The sequence below is a fragment of the Procambarus clarkii genome, chromosome 12, assembly GCF_040958095.1.
Source record: "Procambarus clarkii isolate CNS0578487 chromosome 12, FALCON_Pclarkii_2.0, whole genome shotgun sequence".
NCBI classification, from domain to species: Eukaryota; Metazoa; Arthropoda; class Malacostraca; order Decapoda; family Cambaridae; genus Procambarus; species Procambarus clarkii.
In genome coordinates, this window is record NC_091161.1 from 50,009,835 (window position 1) to 50,037,458 (window position 27,624).

Genomic DNA, 27,624 nt, shown 5'->3' on the forward strand with positions numbered 1-27,624 from the left:
AATCACTGGACCTACTAGAATCACTGATAGCACTGCCACGACTCTAGATCACATCTGGACAAATATAACCTCTCCGCTTACTTCAGGTATAATCACCGATAGCACTACAGACCATTACCCCACATTTCTCTTAACTAACATTAGCAAACCACCTCTTGAGTCAAGAGAGATACGTTTTAGACTACACAATGAAACTGCTATAGACAATTTTATAACTGCTACTGATAATGTCAACTGGGAGTCCGAGTTAGGTAACATAGAGGACATCAACCTAGCAGTTCAATCTTTTCTTCAAAAAACTCTTAGCCTTTATAATACCCACTGTCCTATGCTTACAAAACAAGTCACAACCAAAAGGCTTAACAATCCCTGGCTTACAAAGGGAATACTTAAATCTATTAATAAAAAACATGACCTTGAGAAAAAGTATAGGTTAGGAATTATCTCCAAAGAATTCTCAAAGAATTACTCATTATTGCTATCTAAGATAATTAGACGAGCCAAAACTAAATACTACGAAGATAAATTTACCCAAATAAAGAGCAACATTAAACAAACATGGAGAACAATTTCACAAATATTGGGATCAAAGAAGTCTTTAAATAACAAACCGACTCTCCTGTCTAATAACGATGGTCAGCTTTCAGCCTCTGATTCTGCTATTGAGTTCAATAGGTTCTTCTCTTCCATTGGTTCATCCCTTGCTAATGATATTCCATCTTCCAGTACTGACATTAAGGACTATCTTACAGGGAACTATCCCCAGTCTCTGTACCTAAAGCCTATTAATTCCATTGACGTCAATGAGATAATCCTTTCCCTTAAAACCAAGTCTGGTGCCCCTGAGGAGATACCAACTTTAATCTACAAAAAAGCCTCCAGATCTTTAGCCCCTGCTATTGCTTTGCTCTTCAACAAGTCACTTGAACTCCAAACCTTTCCAGATATTCTAAAAAAAGCGAGAGTAACGCCTGTCCACAAATGTGGTGATCTCACAGATGTTAACAACTACAGACCTATATCAATCCTGCCAAACTTGTCAAAAATTTTTGAAAAACTAATCTATAAGCAGCTTTACTCATATCTAGCCAAACTCAATATACTTAGCCCTTGCCAATATGGCTTCAGGCCAAAAAAAAGCACTAAGTATGCACTTATTAGTATGCTTAACTCGATTCATACAGCTCTTGATAAAAATGAGTTCCCTGTTGGGTTATTTGTGGACCTGCGTAAAGCTTTCGATACTGTCAACCACCAAAACCTTCTTCTTAAATTACATCATTATGGTGTCAGAGGACACTCCCTACAATACCTCAAATCCTACCTTACTGACAGGCTCCAATGTGTTTCTGTGAATAATACAATTTCTCCCACCCTACCCATCAACATTGGTGTTCCCCAGGGCAGCATACTTGGCCCTCTCCTCTTTCTCATCTACATTAATGACCTTCCAAATGCCTCCCAACACCTCAAACCAATCCTATTTGCTGACGACACAACCTTCATTTACTCCAGTCCTGATCCCCTTGCTCTAAATGCCACAGTAAATACTGAGCTAAATAAAGTCCATCTGTGGCTAACTGCCAACAAACTCACCCTTAACATTGACAAAACTTTCTATATTCTGTTTGGCAATAAATCCTCTAATCAAATAAATCTCAAAATAAACAATACCCAAATTTGTAACAAATTAGATGGCAAATTCCTTGGCATTCTCATTGACCACAAGCTGAATTTCCAGGGACACATTCTAAACATATCAAAAAAAGTTTCAAAAACTGTGGGCATTCTTTCTAAGATCAGATATTATGTACCACGCCCTGCCCTGGTGACTCTCTATTACTCCCTTATCTATCCATATCTCAACTATGGTATTTGTGCTTGGGGCTCTACTACCCAAAATCACTTACGTCCTCTAATTACTCAACACAAAGCTGCTATTAGGACAATATCCAATTCTGGCCCCAGACATCACTCGGTACCCCTACTCAAATCCCTGAATATGTTAGACATTAAGTCACTGCACATTCTCTCATGTGTATTATACATATATAAAACGCTAAACTGTAATGCCAATCCTGATCTCAAAAGCTTCATAGAAGGTTGTAACAGAACCCATGAGCACCACACCAGAAATAAATACAGTTTTGATATTCCTAGAGTACGACTTAATCAAACCAGAAATGCTCTACAAATCAAGGGGCCCAGAATGTGGAATGACCTTCCCAACCATGTTAAAGACAGTACCTCTCTCAACCAGTTTAAGTTAAAAACGAAGCTATACCTAATAAATTCCCTGTAACCTACCTTACCCCTCTATTGTCAACCCATGTATGTTTTTTGTTTTTTTTTTGTTTTTCAAATCAACGCTGTTTTAATGTAATTTTCTGTAATAATTTGTAATTGTATTTGTGCTGTTTTTTCAACAATGTTCCCCCTCTTTTACCCCTATTTTTATTTGTACTCAACGCATTTTTTTCTTTTTACCCATTAGTTTTAAGCTTTAGTCAGTAGTGTTTTTTCCTGCCCGAAACGCTTTGCGTAATAGTGGCTTTAGGCATTGTATGTACTAGCTCTATCTATAAAGCCAGCAAACTTTGTAAAATCTCTTTATGTATGTACCTTTGCCTAAATAATAATAATTATTATTATTATTATTATTATTATTATAGATGTATAGATTGAAGATATATAATTATCGGTTTTGTAATTGAATCTGAAAACTAATACTTTCAGTACGTTTATATATCTCGGGTATCTCGGTTATCACAGCAAGTATGGTACTTTTGACACAGGAGACTTCCCCTAATGTCTCCATCAGCATGCAAGTGAAAACCTTTATAGCCGTTTTTGTGATAGGGATTCTACCATCCCTATCTCCAGTTTCCTGGAGTGCTACTATGGCAATATTATGAGTATAATAGTGTACATCCACCGCTCTACATTTTAACCCATTAACGTTCCAAGATTTCCTTTCACTTTCTTCCATGATGAATATTAATAAAGCTACCTTTGCCCTGTCCGTCACATTACATAAGATACAAGAGCAGCTTAGACACTTTCTCCCAACACTAATATTTTTGCTTTCTCTTCACTTGCACAACTACTACTACTAACATCAAAGGTGATATTATTCATATCTATTTCTTTTATGTCTGTGTACCGTTTTACTTCAACTTTTGTTTCACCATTTTCACTACAGAAGGCTGAACACTGCCAACGCTACTAGAAAGCACATTTTTCTGACTATATAACATCATTGATACTTCATGCTCTTCCTTACTTTTTTCTACGCCTGTTTCACTATCCATTTCACGTCCTGTTTCACCACCATCTTCACCCCGTTTACCCTCAATAGCTAACATTTCTAATACTTCAATCCTCTCGTCTAGCTTTCTGAAATATTCAAAGATTCGAGTACCAACCCCAGTTCACTATTGTCCTGAACCTAATCTCCAAGTTATTTTTATTTTTTTTATTTTGGGGAGCTGCATTGCCTACTGCTTCAAGGGTCGCCTTAATTGTTGCCGTTCCTTTCACCCAAACGTTAGTCATAGTTGTCGTTAGCTTTCCGTTGTTTCCTCCTTGGTCCTGCTGCACTATCTTGACTTCTTCGGAGTTGCATCTATACTTCTTGTACAGATACCTTGTCCTAACGAGAACACTTCATGCATAATGTGGCCGCCTCAATGTACTTGGTATTATGATGATGTTGATTGGTCGTTTATCCATCCTTCCTTCCGGATAATCGACCCAAAACCCGGAAAGTGCTTCTTTTGACCAGGAGATCACCCTGGGAGCTTCTGGCACTTGGAGAGGGGTTCAACGTCACACACTTAAGGGATGGCGGCTCTAAAACTGACCTCACTGTCACGTGCGCACACCCCCTCGAGCCGCCATGAGTCCCCACTCTCTCCTTATTTGGAATGACCTCCTGGATCCCCTTTCTCTTATTATTCTGTTGTACCCTGTCCACAGCTGTGGTCCCCCCCCTCTCTGTCTATCTGTGTGTAACTCATGCTAGCCCTGCTTACTAACTCATGCTAGCCCTGCTTACTAACTCATGCTAGCCCTGCTTACTAACTCATGCTAGCCCTGCTTACTAACTCATGCTAGCCCTGCTTACTAACTCATGCTAGCCCTGCTTACTAACTCATGCTAGCCCTGCTTACTAACTCATGCTAGCCCTGCTTACTAACTCATGCTAGCCCTGCTTACTAACTCATGCTAGCCCTGCTTACTAACTCATGCTAGCCCTGCTTACTAACTCATGCTAGCCCTGCTTACTAACTCATGCTAGCCCTGCTTACTAACTCATGCTAGCCCTGCTTACTAACTCATGCTAGCCCTGCTTACTAACTCATGCTAGCCCTGCTTACTAACTCATGCTAGCCCTGCTTACTAACTCATGCTAGCCCTGCTTACTAACTCATGCTAGCCCTGCTTACTAACTCATGCTAGCCCTGCTTACTAACTCATGCTAGCCCTGCTTACTAACTCATGCTAGCCCTGCTTACTAACTCATGCTAGCCCTGCTTACTAACTCATGCTAGCCCGGCTTACTAACTCGTGCTAGCCCGGCTTACTAACTCATGCTAGCCCGGCTTACTAACTCATGCTAGCCCGGCTTACTAACTCATGCTAGCCCGGCTTACTAACTCATGCTAGCCCGGCTTACTAACTCATGCTAGCCCGGCTTACTAACTCATGCTAGCCCGGCTTACTAACTCATGCTAGCCCGGCTTACTAACTCTTGCTGGCCCTTCTTACTTGCATGAATTCATCTTCACACTTTTCAAAAGGTGGAGGTCTAACATTTTACGAAAACCTTTGCGCTTGATATACCACCACTGACAAAAAAGGCAACTGATGGATTCGACTTTTAAATTTTTACACATGATACCAAAAAGTATTGCATAGCAACAGTAGTCGCGTTACATGAGTTATTGGAGCCCCCCACCACAATAGCTGTGAGCTATTAAGGTGTTAAAAAATATTAATTTATTACAGAATATGAACAAATTCCTAGTTTATATTAAATTACTTAAAACACTAAACTATTTTCCTTCAGAGTTACACGTGTCATGTCACGTGACACCCCGGCGACAAATAAGGAAAATTTCACCTGATTGACCCATGACCCGGGACGGAAAGAGAATTTTTCTACTCGGCTCCTGATTGGTCAAAAAATCGCGCCCCGTTCTCTCCGCTCACCTCTGACCATTACAGAAAATGGAGCTGTGCCAAGGGCTCCCTATACTATTCAGTCAGAGCATCATTAAAGTACTCCAAAAACTTCTATATTCGCTTTCAACTGTGTTTTTTGGTTTTAATTTATTGAACATTCACCCTCTGATCCATTCATAAGTAGGGACCCCCAAATTGATACCGTAGTACTCTGGTTACACCCCAGGCCAAATCGTGAATTTTGCTCATGCTATTAAATACTCCAAAAACGTTTATATGCCTTTCACCAATGTATTTTTTGGTTTGAATCTATTGAACATTCATCCTCTGTACCTTTCATAAGTAGGGACCCCCTTCTTAATGCCTTAGACTCATCTTAAAAGCACGCGACGTATCGAGAAAAAACAGGTTAGGATAGGGCACGAGTTGCTCAGGTACCCTCTGGGTGGTGGGCCCTTGGGACCCCTGGGGGGAACGGACCACCACCCCACCCCGCCAGCAAGCCAGGTGCGCGCCGACCGCGCCCTAACCTAACCACTTAAAATCAGTTGTTGGTCGAATCCGCCCCCGGGACCCAAGTCGGCATGGAAGTGCCCAACCGTTTCTGAAAATTTTTATTCCCCATGTGTCTCCTTTTACACTACTGTGGAAGTAGATGCAGAATGTTCACTAGTGAGTCCCATTCTTCAACGGCTTTTCTAATCATTGTAGTCGCTGTGGAATATGCATCTAATGCAGTTGCTGTCGTTGAATTAATGTTGGGTTTCATGCACAGTGCTTCAGTAGCTTTACTTTCCAGTAAGTAGTGCAATCGTGGCACCTCTGCTTCTGTTCCACAGATATGACACACTTTAACTATTGCGTTTATTACCAACCCAGCAGCACTTGTAGCAAAGTCTGAGACTGTGTATGGCCACTGCAATGTATCTGGATATCTTTTAGTCAGGCTTGAAAGAGTAGTACCCAGTGGCTTGTTTGTATCATATTGCAGTGGATCTTCTTTCTGCTACTTTGGCTCTGTGGTGACTTTTGATAGTTGGCAACGTTTTCTTCTTGATTTGCTCCTTAATCTGAGAAAAAACTTGGAGGTATTTGAGCCTGCACAATAGGTAGAGCAGTGGCAGTTTTTGCTAGTGAGGCTGCATTTTCATTACCATCTATGCCAATGTGACTTGCTACCCAATTTAGGGTGATTGACAACCCTACATTATAGGCTTCTTTGTTGACCAGACCACAACCTAGAAGGTGAAGGGACGACGACGTTTCGGTCCGTCCTGGACCATTCTCAAGTCGATTGTGAGAGTGGTCCAGGACGCACCGAAACGTCGTCGTCCCTTCACCTTCTAGTGTGTGGTCTGGTCAACATAATTTAGCCACGTTATTGTGACTCATCGCCTGCATAGGCTTCTTTTCCTATAGGTTTGATTTCTGTGAGGAGTCTCTGTGATCTCTGTGCTGACTGGATAACAATGCCTGTAGCGAAGATTTAGTCGGTATGAATGATATCATGTAAATTATTCTCAATTGTATAGTATATACAATTATATGCCCTTCAGGGCATATAATTCTGTTTGCAAATGTTGAACACCCACTATTAATTATCCAGTAAGCTTCATGGTTGTTAGTGTAAACTGCTGCCCCTGCAGAACCTTTTTCTTGATCAACTGATCCATCTGTGAAGATGAGTCGTTGTAGGTCTTGAGATTGTTTCCATTTGTTGTTCTATGACTGCTTTGAGCCTCTGCAAGTCACATGCTAACTTTTTAACGGTAATCCTTCAATGATTTTCTTCAGATTCGATTCTTCCCATGGTGAAGGCTGCCGAAAGTATTTATATGGTCTATCTATCTATCTATCTATCTATGTTTTTAAAGGTTCATTTCAAGTCCACTTTCTCTAGAATCTTGACCAGATTATCTATCCATGCACTTGTTCTATATTGAAGGTTTCTCTGAAGCGATCTGTGTATGCTATCTTTGATTGACAGTCAGGCAGTGGTTTTAACAAGTTTTGCTCTTCTGGTGGCTATCGTTTGATCCTGCTTTCTAATGCTGGTAAGTTGGTTTTCATTCTTAGTCTCTCGACGCGTCCGTATAGGTGCTCCCAGCAATGTTCTGTGAGCATCATTTTGAGACACTTCCAGTTTCTCCCATTGATTATCATTGAGGGATGTAAGAGCAGGAGCAGCAATAACTGTTCTAATAAACAATAAATATCATCGTAAATAACTGCTTGAACGTAGTACATTTTGAGCACTGGTAGAGATGCACCATCTCTAAGACGTGTCAGGGAGCGCAAAGCTGAGTTTCTAGATTTACAACGTTGCCGAATATATTCAATTTCTTGAGTGAATTTCAACTGCCTGTCTATTATGACTCCTAGGTATTGAAAAGAGGTAACCCACTCAATTTCATGAACTTGTATTGTGATTCTGATGTCTTGTTCTCATTTTAACGGCCATTGTTTTGGTTTTATTGCTCTTTATTTACACTGCTTTGCGTTCCGCTTCCCTGCTGATATTATCTAGGCATTTTTGTGCAGGGTTCCTGGCGCCTTTGCCATTGATGATGAACACAAAGTCGTCTGCATAGTTAAGAAGTTTGGCTTTTGGTAACTTGAGCTTTATGAATTGTTCCACGAGACAGTTGAAGAGGAAAGCGCTTCAAATCAAATCAAATGTTTATTTAGGTAAGGTACATACATAAAAGAGAGTATTCCTCCCTGCGGAGTTCAATTTTCCAGCCTCTTTGAGGTCGATTTTTTGGGGGGGAATTTGTCTTTAGCTTCTCGGTTAAGCAGGCTTTCTTTGGCAAAGGCAAGAGCGTGTCCTTTAATTTCCTTTTCCACAAGGCAGCACAGTGTAGCTGGAGCCTTGGCTAACTTGAAGGCTTTTTCTAGGTTTAGAAATATAAGGATTCCAGGTTTGTCATTGATTTGATCCAGGAAGGAGGTAAGGATTTCTGTGGTTCCAACACCTTTTCTGTAAGCAAACACATTTTGTTGTAGTGGATTGGCTTTCCATTCAATTCGATTAAGAGCCTTCTTTCTGCGGTTTTGGCCAGACAGCTTGTTAATGAGATGGGTCTTGGATTTCCAAGGTCTTTAGGTTTTGGAATGGGAACTATAATTGCACTGTTCCAAGAGTGGTCGAGCTCATGTCACCCATACTTCGTTGGTGAGATTCAAGAAGGCTTCTTCACCCTTTTCTCCTAGCTTGGCCAGCATGTTGTGATTTTGTTCTCACCTGGATCTGTGTTTTTAGTTTTTTTGTAGCTCTCCTGAGTTCTTTCAGATTGAATGGTTGGTCTAGTTCGTCAGGTAAGGCTAAAGCATCATCTATTTTTTCCAATCTTGCTTCTTTGTCTTTGTTGGTGAGTCAGAGTTGCTTGAGGAAGTTTAGTAGAACTAGCTCTTGAAGCAAATAGATTTGCTAACCTTTCTGCTTCTTGCTCTGGATGAACATGTGGCAGAGCAGGAGGCGATTTGCCTTTGGCAATGTTGATCTGTCTCCAAATGTCGCCCAAGGATGTATGCTGATTTAGTTTGGCACACCACTCGAGCCATTTTCTTTGATTTTGGCTGTTTCTTCGTGCACTTGATTTCGGACAGCTCTAACTAGTCCTAGATTAGCTTCGGTTCTATCTCTTCTGAAACTCTTTCGTGCACAATTTAGTCTGTTATGTAGATCTTTGATCCTATAATAGTAATACCAGTGGTCCTTATGTTGTTGGGTAATTGTTTTCCTCTTGTGGATGGCGTGATTTGCTGCTCTGTCTTGCATTTACTAAATCTTTTTCCATTTCTTCGGTGTTGTCAGGAGGAGTGTAGTTTTGGTGCCAAGTTTCGAGAGCTTCCTGAAACTGTCCAATTTGCTTTGATAAAGTCCCATCCGGGCTCGGGAACTGGAGGTCTGGGAGGTAATGCAATATTAATAACTGTTTTTGTAGCAACGGGGTCGCTAGTCAGAACATGGTCAACTGGCCAATGTCAACTCATAAATACTGGTGGAGACAAACGTGAGATCAAGCACCCCACCCCCACCAATGTGGGTTGGTTCCGTCGAGTTTCAACCGACAGAAACGGTTGAAACCGTTCAATCATTTTCCTGGTTGAACACCAGAAAAACGATGTTTTCCTTTTCCTCCATGATGACGTCGATGTGAGCAACATCAGAGTTCGCCGTCAAGAGGGCCAGAATCTCGGCCTTGGTGTAGGTTCCTCGGAACTGAACCTTGATGCAGTGGAACATGGTGCTGTTTGGCTAGCACCAGGAGCGAAGACAAAGCCCAAGTCGTTCAGCTGACTCCCCCTTCATCGGATCACAGTGCCGATGGAAGAAAGCTTTCTATCTGGATAGTGTTCTGATCGCTAATTCACATCACTGAAGAAGGCCTTCCGTCTCTTCCGGTATAAAACTCCAGACGGGAGTGGGGCTGACATTCTAAGAGTAAAGCGGTTTGAGAGAAATTATATATGACAGACCCCCACCCCCTCCCCCACCCTATGTCATCGCCTCGCTTTACTGTGGTCAGGTGAAGATCGACGAATCACGAGCCTGCCTTCCACACTAAGTAGGTCGTTACAATTTGTAACTACAATATATAAATATGGGTCTAGTTTGTACAGGTCAGTGCTAACATTAAAAATATTGGGACATTAGTTAATTGGGCCGACTTGATCAAATTGCGTTCAACAAAATTCCTGCACTTAAAATATGTATTGGCTCTCTCCAATTAATATAATGATTATATAAACTGGCATATAAATACAATGCATTAGATTGTTTGGCCCCATTCTATTCACACAATGTTGAGAAAAATACGAACTTAAATATTTACTAGTTTGTCTAAGGTTCACACACGAATCGTTACAAGGGATCGAACACACACACACATACAAAGGGCATGGAGGAACTTTCGTAATAACAGAACACCAGAAAGTAGAGAGAGATACCAGAGAACCAGGAACAAGTATGTTAGTGTGAGAAGAGCAGCTGAGAAAAGGTATGAAAATGATATAGCTAATAAAGCCAAGACCGAACCAAAGCTACTACACAGTCACATCAGGAGGAAGACAACAGTGAAGGAACAGGTGATGAAACTTAGGGTGGGCAAGGACAGGTACACAGAGAATGACAAAGGAGGTGTGTGAAGAACTCAACAAAAGGTTCCAGGAGGTCTTTACAATAGAACATGGAGAAGTCACGGCGCTAGGAGAGGTGGCAGCAAACCAGGTGACCTTGGAAAGGTTCGAAATTACAAGAGATGAGGTCAAGAAACACCTATTGGAGCTGGGTGTGAGAAAAGCTGTTGGGCCGGATGGAATCTCACCATGGGTATTGAAAGAGTGTGCAGGAGCACTTTGCTTGCCACTCTCCATAGTGTATAGTAGGTCACTGGAAACGGGAGACCTACCAGAAGTATGGAAGACTGCTAATGTAGTACCAATATTTTAAAAGGGTGACAGACAAGAGGCACTGAGCTACAGGCCAGTGTCCTTAACTTGTATACCATGCAAGGTGATGGAGAAGATTGTGAGAAAAAACCTAGTAACACATCTGGAGAGAAGAGACTTCGTGACAACCCATCAACATGGGTTCAGGGAGGGTAAATCTTGCCTTACAGGCTTGATAGAATTCTATGATCAGGTGACAAAGATTAAGCAAGAAAGAGAAGGATGGGCGGACTGCATTTTTTGGACTGTCGGAAAGTCTTTGACACAGTACCCCATAAAAGGTTGATGCATAAGCTGGAGAAACAGGCAGGAGTAACTGGTAGGGCGCTCCAGTGGATAAGGGAGTACCTAAGCAATAGGAAGCAGAGAGTTATAGTGAGGGGTGAGACCTTAGAATGGCGTGAAGTCACCAGTGGAGTCCCACAGGGCTCTGTGCTTGGACCTATCCTGTTTCTGATATACGTTAATGATCTCCCAGAGGGTATAGACTCATTCCTCTCAATGTTTGCTGACGACGCCAAAATTATGAGAAGGATTAAGACAGAGGAGGACAGCTTGAGGCTTCAAGAAGACCTGGACAAGCTGCAGGAATGGTCGAACAAATGGATGTTAGAGTTTAACCCAAGCAAATGTAATGCAATGAAGATAGGGGTAGGAAGCAGGAGACCAGATACAAGGTATTATTTGGGAGATGAAATACTTCAAGAGTCAGAGAGAGAGAAAGACCTGGGGGTTGATATCACGCCAGACCTGTCCCCTGAAGCTCATATCAAGAGGATAACATCAGCAGCATATGCTAGGTTGGCTAACATAAGAACGGCCTTTAGAAACTTGTGTAAGGAATCTTTCAGAACATTATATACCACATATGTCAGACCAATCCTGGAGTATGCGGCTCCAGCATGGAGTCCATATCTAGTCAAGCATAAGACTAAACTGGAAAAGGTTCAAAGGTTTGCCACCAGACTAGTACCCGAGCTGAGAGGTATGAGCTACGAAGAGAGACTACGGGAATTGAACCTCACTTCGTTGGAAGACAGAAGAGTTGGGGGGGACATGATCACCACATTCAAGATTCTCAAGGGAATCGACGGGGTTGATAAAGACAGGCTATTTAACACAAGGGGCACACGCACTAGGGGACACAGGTGGAAACTGAGTGCCCAAATGAGCCACAGAGATATTAGAAAGAACTTTTTTAGTGTCAGAGTGGTTGACAAATGGAATGCATTAGGAAGCAATGTGGTGGAGGCTGACTCCATACACAGTTTCAAGTGTAGATATGATAGAGCCCAATAGGCTCAGGAACCTGTACACCTGTTGATTGACGGTTGAGAGGCGGGACCAAAGAGCCAGAGCTCAACCCCCGCTAGCACAACTAGGTGAGTACAACTAGGTGAGTACAACTAGGTGAGTACCTGCAACAGATCTTGAAACAACATCTGAATTTAATAGCTTCTTTTCATCGATTTGTGCTAACCTTGCCCGAAAAATCCCAGAGACTCAGACATATGTTACCACATATCTTTCAGGCAGCTATCCAAACTCTCTTCTCTCTCCGGTCAGCCCTACAGATGTTGTGTCCATCATTCACTCGCTAAAAACCAAAGCGGGGAACATAAGTGAAATACCATCGATGGTATACAAGAGTGCCTCCCATGCCCTTGCACCACCCATAGCATTGCTGTTCAATAAATCCCTAGAGTGTCATACCTTCCCTGATATCCTTAAAAAAACAAGAGTAACGCCAGTTCATAAAGGAGGTAACACGGCAGACATAAATAATTACAGACCCATATCAAATCTACCTATATTATCAGAAATATTTTTTTTTTTTTACAAACAGCTCTACTCCCTTATAAAATTCAATATACTGTACTAAGTCCTTGTCAGTTTGGCTTCCGCTCCCAAAAGAGTACCAATGATGGTATTGTTAGTCTGCTTGACTTAATCTTCTCAGCCCTCGACAAAAGTGAGTTTCCAATTGGAATCTTCATTGACCTGAGAAAGGCTTTTGATACTGTTAACCATAACTACGTATACCTCTTACTTAAACTCCACCAATATGGAATCCGTGGCCTTGCCCTGAACTATATCCGATCCTATCTTAGCAACAGACACCAATATGTAGCCATCAATGATATAACCTCTCCCACTCTACCAATAACTGTATGGGTGCCACAGGGCAGCATCCTAGGGCCCTCCTGTTTCTTATATACATCAATGATCTCCCTAATGTCTCTAACATACTTAAACCTATATTGTTTGCTGATGATACTACTCATCTACTCTGACCCCAACCCACTCATGTTAAATAAGGTTGTAAACAATTATTTAAAAAAAGTCTACTTGCGGATGTCAACCAACAAACTCACACTAAACATAGAAAAGACCTACTACATCTTATTTGGAAGCAAATCCAAATAAGAATTGAATGCAATTCAGCTTCAGATAGATAATGTAAACATTAGCAATAAAAATGATGGAAAGTTCCTTGGCCTGTACTTAGACAAGAGACTCAACTTCAGCACCCATATACAACACATAACTAAAAAGGTTTCTAAAACAATTGGTATACTCTCTAAGATACTCTCTAAGATCAGATATTATGTACCCTATACTCTGCTTTCCTCTCACTCTATTATGCACTTATCTATCTCTATCTTACTTATGGTAGCTGTGCTTGGGGTTCAACCTCTGCAAACTACCTCAGCCCCATCATCATCCAGCAAAAATCTGCTATCAGGACAATAACTAACTCTACTTTCAGACAACACACAGCTCCTCTGTTTAAATCCCTAAACATGCTAAACATAAATTCAGTTCACACATTCTCCTGTGTAAATTACGTTTATAAAACCCTTTTTCTAAGTGCAAACCCTGTTCTGAAACTCTTCCTGGACAGATGTAATAGAACACATGCCCACCACACCAGACATAAATATCTCTTTGATATCCTCAGAGTCAAACTTGATCTATGTAAACACTCTATGTAAATAAAGAGACCTAGTCTATGGAACTTACTCCCTAATGATTTGAAAAGCTGTCCAACTTTTGCCATATTCAAAAATAAAACCAAAAAGTACCTAATTTCATCTTCATAGTTTTCTACCATGGGCTTTATCTTCACACTGTATCTAGTGCTACTCAATCCCCCAATATTTGTACCTAAGCCATACTTTAACATTGTAATCTTAGATATCATTTGATATCATGGTTGTTGTATTGAGTGCATTTTCTACTGCATTATTCCTTGAAACTTTTCCTCGAAATGATCCTCATATTGTGCTTCAGTGAACCAATGTATAACCCTGAAATGCTATTCTCATGTATCTAGTAATCCTTGTTTCTTTATTGTGTATTATTCTGATCTGCTTTTGTGTCAATATTTCTTCAAATTAAAATGACAGTAAAATCAACAAAAATGTTGATTTCAAAAATCAACATTTTTGTTGATTTTACTGTAATTATTTTACTTAAAATTATCTGTACCTGTAAAGAAAAGCTATAAAATACCTGGTAACATTTTTTATCAATTTTACTGTTAATTTATAAAAAAAAAAACTGTTAGTTTAAAGACTTACCCGAAACGCTATGCGTGCTAGTGGCTTTACAAGAATGTTAATTCAACTTATTTTCTATATTCTCTGTTAACCTCCATTGTAACTTCTTGTAAAAAAATAAATAAAAATAAAATAATAAAAATAACAAAACTATTTATGATGGGTTGTTGTGTTGATTTAGGGGCGACGACGATCGTGGGATCTTATGATGGGTTCAAGCGACAATTGAGTAGTGCGCAAAGCGTCCCTCACCTGTGACGTCACAGCGTCATCCGCCGCCAGGAACATCAACAAAGCGGTCAGTTTGTGGTCCGTGCAGTCAGCAACAAGACAAACACTTCATGCAGTCACGCAAATATTATCGTAAGTAAACACTTATATTTTATAATATTATTAGATTCTGGTGCTGGCTATAGTGCTGGTGTATTAAGAGGTGAGGGGCAGTGGTAGTGTATTGAGGGGCAGTGGTGGTGTACTGAGAGGCGAGGGGCAGTGGCGGTGTATTGAGAGGTGAGGGGCAGTGGTGGTGTATTGAGAGGTGAGGGGCAGTGCTGGTGTATTGAGAGGTGAGGGGAGTGGTGGTGTATTGAGAGGTGAGGGGCAGCGGTGGTGTATTGAGAGGTGAGGAGCAGTGGTGGTGTATTGAGAGGTGAGGGGCAGTGCTGGTGTATTGAGAGGTGAGGGGAGTGGTGGTGTATTGAGAGGTGAGGGGCAGCGGTGGTGTATTGAGAGGTGAGGAGCAGTGGTGGTGTATTGAGAGGTGAGGGGCAGTGGTGGTGTATTGAGAGGTGAGGGGCAGTGGTGGTGTATTGAGAGGTGAGGAGCAGTGGTGGTGTATTGAGAGGTGAGGGGCAGTGCTGGTGTATTGAGAGGTGAGGGGCAGTGGTGGTGTATTGAGAGGTGAGGGGCAGTGGTGGTGTATTGAGAGGTGAGGGGCAGTGCTGGTGTATTGAGAGGTGAGGGGCAGTGCTGGTGTATTGAGAGGTGAGGGGCAGTGGTGGTGTATTGAGAGGTGAGGGGCAGCGGTGGTGTATTGAGAGGTGAGGGGCAGTGGTCGTGTATTGAGAGGTGAGGGGCAGTGGTGGTGTATTGAGAGGTGAGGGGCAGTGGTGGTGTATTGAGAGGTGAGGGGCAGTGGTGATGTATTGAAGGTGAGGGGCAGTGGTGGTGTATTGAGAGGTGAGGGGCAGTGGTGGTGTATTGAAGAGGTGAGGGGCAGTGGTGGTGTATTGAGAGGTGAGGGGCAGTGGTGGTGTATTGAGAGGTGAGGGGCAGTGGTGGTGTATTGAGAGGTGAGGGGCAGTGGTGGTGTATTGAGAGGTGAGGGGCAGTGGTGGTGTATTGAGAAGGTGAGGGGCAGTGGTGGTGTATTGAGAGGTGAGGGGCAGTGGTGGTGTATTGAGAAGGTGAGGGGCAGTGGTGGTGTATTGAGAGGTGAGGGGCAGTGGTGGTGTATTGAGAGGTGAGGGGCAGTGGTGGTGTATTGAGAGGTGAGGGCAGTGGTGGTGTATTGAGAGGTGAGGGGCAGTGGTGGTGTATTGAGAGGTGAGGGGCAGTGGTGGTGTATTGAGAGGTGAGGGGCAGTGGTGGTGTATTGAGAGGTGAGGGGCAGTGGTGAGTGTATTGAGAGGTGAGGGGCAGTGGTGGTGTATTAGAGGTGAGGGGCAGTGGTGGTGTATTGAGAGGTGAGGGGCAGTGGTGGTGTATTGAGAGGTGAGGGGCAGTGGTGGTGTATTAGAGAGGGCAGGATGTGAGGGCAGTGGTGGTGTATTGAGAGGTGAGGGGCAGTGGTGGTGTATTGAGAGGTGAGGCAGTGTAGGTGTATTGAGAAGTGAGGGCAGTGGTGGTGTATTGAGAGGTGAGGGGCAGTGGTGGTGTATTAAGAGGCTGAGGGGCAGTGGTGGTGTATTGAGAGGCGAGGGGCAGTGGTGGTGTATTGAGAGGTGAGGGGCAGTGGTGGTGTATTGAGAGGTGAGGGGCAGTGGTGGTGTATTGAGAGGTGAGGGGCAGTGGTGGTGTATTGAGAGGTGAGGGGCAGTGGTGGTGTATTGAGAGGTGAGGGGCAGTGGTGGTGTATTGAGAGGCGAGGGCAGTGGTGGTGTATTGAGAGGCGAGGGGCAGTGGTGGTGTATTGAGAGGCGAGGGCAGTGGTGGTGTATTGAGAGGCAAGGGGCAGTGGTGGTGTATTGAGAGGTGAGGGGCAGTGGTGGTGTATTGAGAGGTGAGGGGCAGTGTGGTGTATTGAGAGGTGAGGGCCAGTGGTGGTGTATTGAGAGGGTGAGGGGCAGTGGTGGTGTATTGAGAGGTGAGGGGCAGTGGTGGTGTATTGAGAGGTGAGGGGCAGTGGTGGTGGTGTATTGAGAGGTGAGGGGCAGTGGTGGTGGTGTATTGAGAGGTGAGGGGCAGTGGTGGTGTGTATTGAGAGGTGAGGGGCAGTGGTGATGTATTGAGAGGTGAGGGGCAGTGGTGGTGTATTGAGAGGTGAGGGGCAGTGGTGGTGGTGTATTGAGAGGTGAGGGGCAGTGGTGATGTATTGAGAGGTGAGGGGCAGTGGTGGTGTATTGAGAGGCGAGGGGCAGTGGTGGTGTATTGAGAGGCGAGGGGCAGTGCTGGTGTATTGAGAGGCGAGGGCCAGTGCTGGTGTATTGAGAGGCGAGGGGCAGTGGTGGTGTATTGAGAGGCGAGGGCCAGTGCTGGTGTATTGAGAGGCGAGGGCCAGTGCTGGTGTATTGAGAGGCGAGGGCCAGTGCTGGTGTATTGAGAGGCGAGGGCCAGTGCTGGTGTATTGAGAGGCGAGGGCCAGAGCTGGTGTATTGAGAGGCGAAGGCCAGTGCTGGTGTATTGAGAGGAGAGGTACTGTGCTGCACATACAGTATATAAAAACAGCATAATATTTTAATCACAAGCGGGGTTTCCTAATGGCTCCTTGAGACTTATGTGCAAAGTACTTAACCCAGTTATAAGTTCCAAATCATGTGTGTCGTATTATTAAACATCTCTTTAGAAAGCTGATTTATGTTATTTCTTAGTGTTCACTACTACTAGGTAATGATAAATATATATCTCACTGATATATTATTAATTATATTCAGCTATTGCAGATGATTTTGATGCTGCAAACCGGAGATGCATAGCTGCGGAAGACACGTCTGAAGTGGAAACTTAAAACGAAGCTTCAGATATGAAGCAAAGAATGCCAAGAATAACAAATGTAAGCATTGAAAACCTAGTTCAGTAATGAAAAAAATTAACAAAATTGACATACTGTGCATTATTTCATCTCATTGTCAATCATATTTAATTATTTTTTTTTATGGAGTAATCTTTGCTATGTTGATAGTGCTCGTTGTGTGTCTGCAGGTGCATTCATTGTGTGTATGATGCCTGGTGTTAAAGTATTATTTCTTACTCGTTCATGCTCTCATTTAGACGTTTGGCCTCGATGAGGTTCAGTCTTGTGTCTGGTGTGTGGCACGTTTCTGTTGAAATGTAGTCTTTTCGAGACTACATTTCAAATATTACCTAACATACATGGCTACTCCCTCTCCTTGTCTAATATATCTATCTGTGTGAAATAGATTAAATCCATTTATTTGATATTCATCTAATAGTTCTCTATTTTCTACATTCATCCATGTTTTGGTAAGTGCAATAATATGTATTGTTTCATTGCAGATAAGAGATTCCAGATCGTTCCAGATTTCCAAAGTACTGAAACGCACACCATAAAGGCTTGGTGGATCTCGGTGCAAGGTAAAATAATTTATTTACTTGAACAGTATATATTTTTAGCTAATTATCAGTATATAAAACCACAGTACTTAATTTTATCAGTGTCAAAGACACAATTACATCTTACTCATAAATACCATTATATACCTCACTTGTGGTAACATATACACACATTAAGTGTATTATGTAGCATTATCTGTAATCAACTGATTTTCAGAGCTGCTCATTACAAAATATTCTTTTAAAAAAGTGTTTCTTAACAATAGGAGCATTTCATTACAATATATCCATAATCAACTATATCAAACCCTATTACAGGTAAAACCAGTAGGCATTCTACTGTATTTTATCAAACCCCTATTAGAATAATAGATCTTGTAATGATTTTGCAAAAATAGTGCCATTTACTATTTTTAAAATATTATTAAAAAAATTACCGATATGGTGCATTCGGATGACAAACCAAATTTTTCACTTTTGACAATTGAGCACCTGCCACATCCAGATTCCTGGGAGGAAAGGAAGGACGATCTTTGGAATCATTACCTAAGTAGACAGGAAAGCTCATTTATCAAAATAAATTAACATTATACATATTTTGATCAGAATAGAAAATATCACGGAAACTCCAAAACTCGGAAAAATCCAGATGACATCTATAAACAAATCCCCTTTTCCTAGTTCTGCATCTCTCCTTTGGAATAAATTTTGTTGTGCCTTTATCATATTTTTCACAAAACTTGACATACATCTCATTTACTTCATGTCCTAACAGCAAGTGTTTGTCAAATTCCTTAAGGAAATATCTGAGTTCCCCATAATGACCTCTCCACAAATCAGGTTTTTCAACTGCTTCAAGCTTATTTTCTAACAGATTATAATGCATTGCATACTTTATTCCCAAAAAGACATGGTCACTTTTACCCAAGGGAGAGAGGTACTGAATGACAAATATCTCTCCCTCTTTCCTTGTAAATATAACATCCAGAATGGAGGGAACATCCTCTTCCCTCATCCTCGTAGCTTGTTTAACATGTAGAAACATAAATGTTTACAGGATGAGGTTTACAAATCTACAAGTCCAAAAATCCTCTGTTCTAGCTTAGCAAAGCTTAGCTTAGCCTACTATATTGAACTTTAACTTTATAACAAAACCAATCAAAAGGGTTTGCAATAATATTAGTTGAAAAATTCTACCAATTTTTGTTTTTCAGTGTTAATAGTAAAAATGCTTATGTTTTTATTGTTAAATTTCAAAGTAATATCAGTTTGAAGATATTTAAGAATAAATATGGCTAGGTCCCTTTAGTGTATAAATGTATATTATCCACCAAAAAATTCACACAAACAAAAATTGTTAATTGTAACTAACTTTTTCTAGTATGTGTCCTGAAGTAAATTTCTATCAAACCTCACTGGAAAATTCATTGGGGTTGTATGTTTATTGTTAGTATGATATACAGTCTACTGATCAAGTGAACTAGGTACTATTTATCATCCAAATGCACCAATATGTCTTCATTCTTCCCAGATGAAGGAACTAGGTAACGTTCATCATCTGAATGCACCATCTGCAATGCATCATCTGAATCCTTTCCCACACTCATGACACACAAGAGGTTTATCAGCTGTATGCACAATCCTGTGAGTTTTTATAAGTCGCAGATGATTGAATCCCTTGCCACACTCAGGACATTCACGAGGTTTATCATCCGTATGCACAGTCATGTGACTAATTGTACTAGAACATTTCCCAAATTTTTTCCCTGCATTCAGCACACTTGAAATGTTTAGCACCTGTTTGTAGTGTCCTATGCACATTTATATATATATATATATATATATATATATATATATATATATATATAAGGCACAACTCTCCTAAACACGAGAGTCAAGTATACAACTTTAGAACACTTTCCCACCAGGAGACTCGAACCCTAGCCAGCACAGAAGCCTTCCAGCAACTGGCATAACAGGTACGCCTTAACCCTCTCCACCACCTGCTCAGACCCCTAAAAGAGATGGTAATTTCGGAGTATTTAAATACTCCAAAGATCACCACCTCCCAAGAGCACTAGAGCAAGTGAGGGGTCATTTAGACGTTAATTTCATCAAGTCCCTGTTAATATGGGAAGACACAGTGTCTATGCTTAAGGCACAACTCTCCTAAACACGAGAGTCAAGTATACAACTTTAGAACACTTTCCCACCAGGAGACTCGAACCCTAGCCAGCACAGAAGCCTTCCAGCAACTGGCATAACAGGTACGCCTTAACCCTCTCCACCACCTGCTCAGACCCCTAAAAGAGATGGTAATTTCGGAGTATTTAAATACTCCAAAGATCACCACCTCCCAAGAGCACTAGAGCAAGTGAGGGGTCATTTAGACGTTAATTTCATCAAGTCCCTGTTAATATGGGAACACAGTGTCTATGCTTAAGGCACAACTCTCCTAAACACGAGAGTCAAGTATACAACTTTAGAACACTTTCCCACCAGGAGACTCGAACCCTAGCCAGCACAGAAGCCTTCCAGCAACTGGCATAACAGGTACGCCTTAACCCTCTCCACCACCTGCTCAGACCCCTAAAAGAGATGGTAATTTCGGAGTATTTAAATACTCCAAAGATCACCACCTCCCAAGAGCACTAGAGCAAGTGAGGGGTCATTTAGACGTTAATTTCATCAAGTCCCTGTTAATATGGGAAGACACAGTGTCTATGCTTAAGGCACAACTCTCCTAAACACGAGAGTCAAGTATACAACTTTAGAACACTTTCCCACCAGGAGACTCGAACCCTAGCCAGCACAGAAGCCTTCCAGCAACTGGCATAACAGGTACGCCTTAACCCTCTCCACCACCTGCTCAGACCCCTAAAAGAGATGGTAATTTCGGAGTATTTAAATACTCCAAAGATCACCACCTCCCAAGAGCACTAGAGCAAGTGAGGGGTCATTTAGACGTTAATTTCATCAAGTCCCTGTTAATATGGGAAGACACAGTGTCTATGCTTAAGGCACAACTCTCCTAAACACGAGAGTCAAGTATACAACTTTAGAACACTTTCCCACCAGGAGACTCGAACCCTAGCCAGCACAGAAGCCTTCCAGCAACTGGCATAACAGGTACGCCTTAACCCTCTCCACCACCTGCTCAGACCCCTAAAAGAGATGGTAATTTCGGAGTATTTAAATACTCCAAAGATCACCACCTCCCAAGAGCACTAGAGCAAGTGAGGGGTCATTTAGACGTTAATTTCATCAAGTCCCTGTTAATATGGGAAGACACAGTGTCTATGCTTAAGGCACAACTCTCCTAAACACGAGAGTCAAGTATACAACTTTAGAACACTTTCCCACCAGGAGACTCGAACCCTAGCCAGCACAGAAGCCTTCCAGCAACTGGCATAACAGGTACGCCTTAACCCTCTCCACCACCTGCTCAGACCCCTAAAAGAGATGGTAATTTCGGAGTATTTAAATACTCCAAAGATCACCACCTCCCAAGAGCACTAGAGCAAGTGAGGGGTCATTTAGACGTTAATTTCATCAAGTCCCTGTTAATATGGGAAGACACAGTGTCTATGCTTAAGGCACAACTCTCCTAAACACGAGAGTCAAGTATACAACTTTAGAACACTTTCCCACCAGGAGACTCGAACCCTAGCCAGCACAGAAGCCTTCCAGCAACTGGCATAACAGGTACGCCTTAACCCTCTCCACCACCTGCTCAGACCCCTAAAAGAGATGGTAATTTCGGAGTATTTAAATACTCCAAAGATCACCACCTCCCAAGAGCACTAGAGCAAGTGAGGGGTCATTTAGACGTTAATTTCATCAAGTCCCTGTTAATATGGGAAGACACAGTGTCTATGCTTAAGGCACAACTCTCCTAAACACGAGAGTCAAGTATACAACTTTAGAACACTTTCCCACCAGGAGACTCGAACCCTAGCCAGCACAGAAGCCTTCCAGCAACTGGCATAACAGGTACGCCTTAACCCTCTCCACCACCTGCTCAGACCCCTAAAAGAGATGGTAATTTCGGAGTATTTAAATACTCCAAAGATCACCACCTCCCAAGAGCACTAGAGCAAGTGAGGGGTCATTTAGACGTTAATTTCATCAAGTCCCTGTTAATATGGGAAGACACAGTGTCTATGCTTAAGGCACAACTCTCCTAAACACGAGAGTCAAGTATACAACTTTAGAACACTTTCCCACCAGGAGACTCGAACCCTAGCCAGCACAGAAGCCTTCCAGCAACTGGCATAACAGGTACGCCTTAACCCTCTCCACCACCTGCTCAGACCCCTAAAAGAGATGGTAATTTCGGAGTATTTAAATACTCCAAAGATCACCACCTCCCAAGAGCACTAGAGCAAGTGAGGGGTCATTTAGACGTTAATTTCATCAAGTCCCTGTTAATATGGGAAGACACAGTGTCTATGCTTAAGGCACAACTCTCCTAAACACGAGAGTCAAGTATACAACTTTAGAACACTTTCCCACCAGGAGACTCGAACCCTAGCCAGCACAGAAGCCTTCCAGCAACTGGCATAACAGGTACGCCTTAACCCTCTCCACCACCTGCTCAGACCCCTAAAAGAGATGGTAATTTCGGAGTATTTAAATACTCCAAAGATCACCACCTCCCAAGAGCACTAGAGCAAGTGAGGGGTCATTTAGACGTTAATTTCATCAAGTCCCTGTTAATATGGGAAGACACAGTGTCTATGCTTAAGGCACAACTCTCCTAAACACGAGAGTCAAGTATACAACTTTAGAACACTTTCCCACCAGGAGACTCGAACCCTAGCCAGCACAGAAGCCTTCCAGCAACTGGCATAACAGGTACGCCTTAACCCTCTCCACCACCTGCTCAGACCCCTAAAAGAGATGGTAATTTCGGAGTATTTAAATACTCCAAAGATCACCACCTCCCAAGAGCACTAGAGCAAGTGAGGGGTCATTTAGACGTTAATTTCATCAAGTCCCTGTTAATATGGGAAGACACAGTGTCTATGCTTAAGGCACAACTCTCCTAAACACGAGAGTCAAGTATACAACTTTAGAACACTTTCCCACCAGGAGACTCGAACCCTAGCCAGCACAGAAGCCTTCCAGCAACTGGCATAACAGGTACGCCTTAACCCTCTCCACCACCTGCTCAGACCCCTAAAAGAGATGGTAATTTCGGAGTATTTAAATACTCCAAAGATCACCACCTCCCAAGAGCACTAGAGCAAGTGAGGGGTCATTTAGACGTTAATTTCATCAAGTCCCTGTTAATATGGGAAGACACAGTGTCTATGCTTAAGGCACAACTCTCCTAAACACGAGAGTCAAGTATACAACTTTAGAACACTTTCCCACCAGGAGACTCGAACCCTAGCCAGCACAGAAGCCTTCCAGCAACTGGCATAACAGGTACGCCTTAACCCTCTCCACCACCTGCTCAGACCCCTAAAAGAGATGGTAATTTCGGAGTATTTAAATACTCCAAAGATCACCACCTCCCAAGAGCACTAGAGCAAGTGAGGGGTCATTTAGACGTTAATTTCATCAAGTCCCTGTTAATATGGGAAGACACAGTGTCTATGCTTAAGGCACAACTCTCCTAAACACGAGAGTCAAGTATACAACTTTAGAACACTTTCCCACCAGGAGACTCGAACCCTAGCCAGCACAGAAGCCTTCCAGCAACTGGCATAACAGGTACGCCTTAACCCTCTCCACCACCTGCTCAGACCCCTAAAAGAGATGGTAATTTCGGAGTATTTAAATACTCCAAAGATCACCACCTCCCAAGAGCACTAGAGCAAGTGAGGGGTCATTTAGACGTTGATTTCATCAAGTCCCTGTTAATATGGGAAGACACAGTGTCTATGCTTAAGGCACAACTCTCCTAAACACGAGAGTCAAGTATACAACTTTAGAACACTTTCCCACCAGGAGACTCGAACCCTAGCCAGCACAGAAGCCTTCCAGCAACTGGCATAACAGGTACGCCTTAACCCTCTCCACCACCTGCTCAGACCCCTAAAAGAGATGGTAATTTCGGAGTATTTAAATACTCCAAAGATCACCACCTCCCAAGAGCACTAGAGCAAGTGAGGGGTCATTTAGACGTTAATTTCATCAAGTCCCTGTTAATATGGGAAGACACAGTGTCTATGCTTAAGGCACAACTCTCCTAAACACGAGAGTCAAGTATACAACTTTAGAACACTTTCCCACCAGGAGACTCGAACCCTAGCCAGCACAGAAGCCTTCCAGCAACTGGCATAACAGGTACGCCTTAACCCTCTCCACCACCTGCTCAGACCCCTAAAAGAGATGGTAATTTCGGAGTATTTAAATACTCCAAAGATCACCACCTCCCAAGAGCACTAGAGCAAGTGAGGGGTCATTTAGACGTTAATTTCATCAAGTCCCTGTTAATATGGGAAGACACAGTGTCTATGCTTAAGGCACAACTCTCCTAAACACGAGAGTCAAGTATACAACTTTAGAACACTTTCCCACCAGGAGACTCGAACCCTAGCCAGCACAGAAGCCTTCCAGCAACTGGCATAACAGGTACGCCTTAACCCTCTCCACCACCTGCTCAGACCCCTAAAAGAGATGGTAATTTCGGAGTATTTAAATACTCCAAAGATCACCACCTCCCAAGAGCACTAGAGCAAGTGAGGGGTCATTTAGACGTTAATTTCATCAAGTCCCTGTTAATATGGGAAGACACAGTGTCTATGCTTAAGGCACAACTCTCCTAAACACGAGAGTCAAGTATACAACTTTAGAACACTTTCCCACCAGGAGACTCGAACCCTAGCCAGCACAGAAGCCTTCCAGCAACTGGCATAACAGGTACGCCTTAACCCTCTCCACCACCTGCTCAGACCCCTAAAAGAGATGGTAATTTCGGAGTATTTAAATACTCCAAAGATCACCACCTCCCAAGAGCACTAGAGCAAGTGAGGGGTCATTTAGACGTTAATTTCATCAAGTCCCTGTTAATATGGGAAGACACAGTGTCTATGCTTAAGGCACAACTCTCCTAAACACGAGAGTCAAGTATACAACTTTAGAACACTTTCCCACCAGGAGACTCGAACCCTAGCCAGCACAGAAGCCTTCCAGCAACTGGCATAACAGGTACGCCTTAACCCTCTCCACCACCTGCTCAGACCCCTAAAAGAGATGGTAATTTCGGAGTATTTAAATACTCCAAAGATCACCACCTCCCAAGAGCACTAGAGCAAGTGAGGGGTCATTTAGACGTTAATTTCATCAAGTCCCTGTTAATATGGGAAGACACAGTGTCTATGCTTAAGGCACAACTCTCCTAAACACGAGAGTCAAGTATACAACTTTAGAACACTTTCCCACCAGGAGACTCGAACCCTAGCCAGCACAGAAGCCTTCCAGCAACTGGCATAACAGGTACGCCTTAACCCTCTCCACCACCTGCTCAGACCCCTAAAAGAGATGGTAATTTCGGAGTATTTAAATACTCCAAAGATCACCACCTCCCAAGAGCACTAGAGCAAGTGAGGGGTCATTTAGACGTTAATTTCATCAAGTCCCTGTTAATATGGGAAGACACAGTGTCTATGCTTAAGGCACAACTCTCCTAAACACGAGAGTCAAGTATACAACTTTAGAACACTTTCCCACCAGGAGACTCGAACCCTAGCCAGCACAGAAGCCTTCCAGCAACTGGCATAACAGGTACGCCTTAACCCTCTCCACCACCTGCTCAGACCCCTAAAAGAGATGGTAATTTCGGAGTATTTAAATACTCCAAAGATCACCACCTCCCAAGAGCACTAGAGCAAGTGAGGGGTCATTTAGACGTTGATTTCATCAAGTCCCTGTTAATATGGGAAGACACAGTGTCTATGCTTAAGGCACAACTCTCCTAAACACGAGAGTCAAGTATACAACTTTAGAACACTTTCCCACCAGGAGACTCGAACCCTAGCCAGCACAGAAGCCTTCCAGCAACTGGCATAACAGGTACGCCTTAACCCTCTCCACCACCTGCTCAGACCCCTAAAAGAGATGGTAATTTCGGAGTATTTAAATACTCCAAAGATCACCACCTCCCAAGAGCACTAGAGCAAGTGAGGGGTCATTTAGACGTTAATTTCATCAAGTCCCTGTTAATATGGGAAGACACAGTGTCTATGCTTAAGGCACAACTCTCCTAAACACGAGAGTCAAGTATACAACTTTAGAACACTTTCCCACCAGGAGACTCGAACCCTAGCCAGCACAGAAGCCTTCCAGCAACTGGCATAACAGGTACGCCTTAACCCTCTCCACCACCTGCTCAGACCCCTAAAAGAGATGGTAATTTCGGAGTATTTAAATACTCCAAAGATCACCACCTCCCAAGAGCACTAGAGCAAGTGAGGGGTCATTTAGACGTTAATTTCATCAAGTCCCTGTTAATATGGGAAGACACAGTGTCTATGCTTAAGGCACAACTCTCCTAAACACGAGAGTCAAGTATACAACTTTAGAACACTTTCCCACCAGGAGACTCGAACCCTAGCCAGCACAGAAGCCTTCCAGCAACTGGCATAACAGGTACGCCTTAACCCTCTCCACCACCTGCTCAGACCCCTAAAAGAGATGGTAATTTCGGAGTATTTAAATACTCCAAAGATCACCACCTCCCAAGAGCACTAGAGCAAGTGAGGGGTCATTTAGACGTTAATTTCATCAAGTCCCTGTTAATATGGGAAGACACAGTGTCTATGCTTAAGGCACAACTCTCCTAAACACGAGAGTCAAGTATACAACTTTAGAACACTTTCCCACCAGGAGACTCGAACCCTAGCCAGCACAGAAGCCTTCCAGCAACTGGCATAACAGGTACGCCTTAACCCTCTCCACCACCTGCTCAGACCCCTAAAAGAGATGGTAATTTCGGAGTATTTAAATACTCCAAAGATCACCACCTCCCAAGAGCACTAGAGCAAGTGAGGGGTCATTTAGACGTTAATTTCATCAAGTCCCTGTTAATATGGAAGACACAGTGTCTATGCTTAAGGCACAACTCTCCTAAACACGAGAGTCAAGTATACAACTTTAGAACACTTTCCCACCAGGAGACTCGAACCCTAGCCAGCACAGAAGCCTTCCAGCAACTGGCATAACAGGTACGCCTTAACCCTCTCCACCACCTGCTCAGACCCCTAAAAGAGATGGTAATTTCGGAGTATTTCAATACTCCAAAGATCACCACCTCCCAAGAGCACTAGAGCAAGTGAGGGGTCATTTAGACGTTAATTTCATCAAGTCCCTGTTAATATGGGAAGACACAGTGTCTATGCTTAAGGCACAACTCTCCTAAACACGAGAGTCAAGTATACAACTTTAGAACACTTTCCCACCAGGAGACTCGAACCCTAGCCAGCACAGAAGCCTTCCAGCAACTGGCATAACAGGTACGCCTTAACCCTCTCCACCACCTGCTCAGACCCCTAAAAGAGATGGTAATTTCGGAGTATTTAAATACTCCAAAGATCACCACCTCCCAAGAGCACTAGAGCAAGTGAGGGGTCATTTAGACGTTAATTTCATCAAGTCCCTGTTAATATGGGAAGACACAGTGTCTATGCTTAAGGCACAACTCTCCTAAACACGAGAGTCAAGTATACAACTTTAGAAC

General features: G+C 42.9%; 1 protein-coding gene and 1 long non-coding RNA gene across 3 annotated transcripts in view; one reads left to right on the top strand and one right to left on the bottom strand.

Moving 5' to 3' along the window:
- Positions 1-27,624, bottom strand: part of LOC138363935 (zinc finger protein 271-like) — a 506,693-nt gene that overhangs the window by 418,390 nt on the left and 60,679 nt on the right. The gene's annotated exons all lie outside the window — the stretch shown is intronic.
- The window catches only part of LOC138363937 (uncharacterized), a 111,459-nt gene continuing 98,228 nt past the window's right edge, over positions 14,394-27,624 (top strand). The window contains exons 1-3 of the long non-coding RNA XR_011228276.1: positions 14,394-14,567; positions 17,306-17,415; positions 17,880-17,957. This is a non-coding gene — a long non-coding RNA (uncharacterized lncRNA). The remainder of the gene's footprint in view (positions 14,568-17,305; positions 17,416-17,879; positions 17,958-27,624) is intronic.